General features: G+C 37.4%; 1 non-coding gene across 1 annotated transcript; it reads left to right on the forward strand.

Moving 5' to 3' along the window:
* The first annotated feature begins 506 nt into the window (after positions 1 to 506).
* Positions 507 to 578, forward strand: TRNAC-ACA (transfer RNA cysteine (anticodon ACA)). The gene has a single exon. It is a non-coding gene; the product is annotated as a tRNA-Cys (tRNA).
* The last annotated feature ends 2,264 nt before the right edge of the window (positions 579 to 2,842 follow it).

Here is a 2,842-nt window from a genome sequence, read left to right on the forward strand (position 1 = left end):
GTGTGTGTGTGTGCATGCACATTGCTAGTACCTCTTGTTTGAAATGAGCAAGCAGTTGTAACTTACAAGTTAGATGAACCAGCCATTTGAAATATGTCTCAAATTTTTTTCCTGGAAAGATAGAGTATTTCCCCCAATACCCAGGCGTTCTGTTTCCAAGCCCATTTACTTTCTCCTAGCCACTTCAGAATACACTGAAGTCAAAAATAAAGCTAGAGAAACTTACAAGTTTATTCTCTATAATACAGAGCTTGGGACTTGCTACCTTTTGAAAAAAAAAATACACACATACACATAGTCACACAGAAAAGAAACAGTTAATTTAATGTGTAATCCTAGAGCAAAGATCAATATGACTCACATGAAAAATTAACAAAGGATCAAAGTAAAAATCCACTTTATTTTTCATTTGTTTCACTACATTTTTTAATGAAAATATAAGGCATTTCACCTCTCTGAGAAAAAAAAGAGTAATATATACATATATATTAAACATATATAGGACTTCCCTGGTGGCTCAGACGGTAAAGCATCTGTCTACAACGCAGGAGACCCAGGTTCGATCCCTGGGTTGGGAAGATCCCCTGGAGAAGGAAATGGCAATCCATTCCAGTACTACTGCATGGAAAATCCCATGGACAGAGGAGCCTTGTAGGCTACAGTCCATGAGGTTGCAAAGAGTTGGACATGACTGAGCGACTTCACCACGTACAAATAAAAATTTAAAAATACATATAGCACACCTTATGGAAGAGAAGTGGGAGAGTTAGGAATAAAAGAAAAAAGAAAGATAAAGGGGAAGAAAGAGGTATAGGGAGAAAGAGTAAAAGTGAAAAATAAGATGGTTATAGATGACACAAATGCATAAAAGTAATACCAGGCATTTTCAGAGTGTATGATTACTCTCTTTTAAGGCAGTTGTCAAATTTTCTAACTCTGAACCCCAATTAGGACATTTAGTTTGGGGCTTATGCTCTGTGACCCGATGAAATTTAGTAAGTGGTCAGACCCACCGCATGGTCCAAGGTTTCTCCTGCTCTGCAATAAAATCTCATGGAGACGGGTGGTGTTCTCTTGAATTGAGTAGGGCCAATGACAGTTTGGATCACTCTTTAAGGAGACAGTACTGAATGGCAGATGAAATTAAATTTTCTTTGTATATAGCCATTCTGTTTCATTTGTTCCAGTAAGGCATTTCTTTAAAGGAAATAAACATAAAATAAAAGCTTCTCACGCATACACACACCTAGAGAGGCAATCAAGCAGAGAAGAATTCATGAAAGGGACTAAGAAGGAGTGTTGAGGGTAGAGGCAGGAGGAAATCCAGAAACTGTGGTGTTCCAGATGCCAAGGGAATAGTTGGCCTATATCACCTGAACTTTTCTACTCAATTTTTTCCAGCAGTTTTACTAAGGTATAATTTATACATAGTAAAATGCACACATCTTGAGCATAGAGCTTCATGTCTTTATCAAGTATATAGTCATGTATCCACCACCAAGATCGAGATGTAAAATATTTTCATCTCCCCAGAAAACTATTTCATTCTCCTTTCCAGTTAATAAACTCCATCCGCATTCCCCAAAGTAGTCAATAGTATTCTCATGCCTGTCCTTTTAGACCAGTTTCCTCTGTTCTTCAACTGCATGTAAGTGGGTTCAGATAGTGTCTAATCCTTTGTGTGCCATTTCTTTTTGCTTACCCTACATTTAAAAAATTGATTCATGTGGTAGCAGGTATTAGTAACTCACTCCTTTTGCTGAATAGTAGTCCATTGTATGAATATGCAACATTATTTGCTCTCCTGTTAGGGGACCTTTGGAGATGTGAGGAATAGATGCACTATGAACATTATTTTATGTGTCTTTTTAATCCACTGTTTCTCTTTGGTACAGACTGAGAGTATAATTGTTAAGTCATAGAGTGAGTATCTGTTTAACCTGATTAGAAACTGACAGTTTTCCAAAGTGTTGTGCTAGTTTATGCTCCCATGAGCAATTTGTGAGCATTCCAGCTGCTCCATGTCCTTGCCAGCACTTGGTACCATTAGTCTTTTTAAGCTTAGCCTTTCTAGTGCCTGTGTTGAGTGGTTTCTGGTGGTGGTGCAATTTTCATTTCCTCAATGGCTGATATCTCTGATTATCCCTTCATATGCTTACTGGCCATTCACATATTTTCTTTCATGAAATGCCTGCTATGTTTTTTTTTTTTTTCCTATTTTAAAATTCTGTGTTTTTATTTTTCAATTATTCATTTGTTGGAATGTTTACTACATTTATGTTTAATCCAATTACCAATAATTTGCTCTCCTCCTACTTGTCCATCCACTTTTGCTGCCTTCTTTGGGATTGGTCAAGTATTTTATATTTTTACATTTCATCTTCTCTAGCGAATTTTGCCTATATGTCTTTGTATTACTTTTAGAAATTATTTATCTAGTGGGTATAATGTTTAACATCACAATCCACCTTAAATTATTACTATACCAATCTATAAACAATGTTTTGCTGTAGTTTAGTCTCTCAGTCATGTCCAACTCTTTGTGACCCTGTGGACTGCAGAATGCCAGCCTTCCCTGTCCTTCACCATCTCCTGGAGCTTGCACAAACTCATGTCCGTTGAGTCAGTGATGCCATCCAACTATCTTGTACTCTGTCATCCCCTTCTCCTGCCTTCAGTCTTTCCAAGCATCAGGGTCTTTTCTAATAAGTCAGTTCTTCACATTAGGTGACCAAAGTATTGGAGCTTCAGCATCAGTCCCTCCAATGAATATTCAGGATTGATTTCCTTTGGGATTTACTGGTTTGATCTCCTTGCTATACAAGGGACTCTCAAGAGTCTT

Source organism: Bos indicus, chromosome 7 (assembly GCF_029378745.1).
Source record: "Bos indicus isolate NIAB-ARS_2022 breed Sahiwal x Tharparkar chromosome 7, NIAB-ARS_B.indTharparkar_mat_pri_1.0, whole genome shotgun sequence".
NCBI lineage: Eukaryota > Metazoa > Chordata > Mammalia > Artiodactyla > Bovidae > Bos > Bos indicus.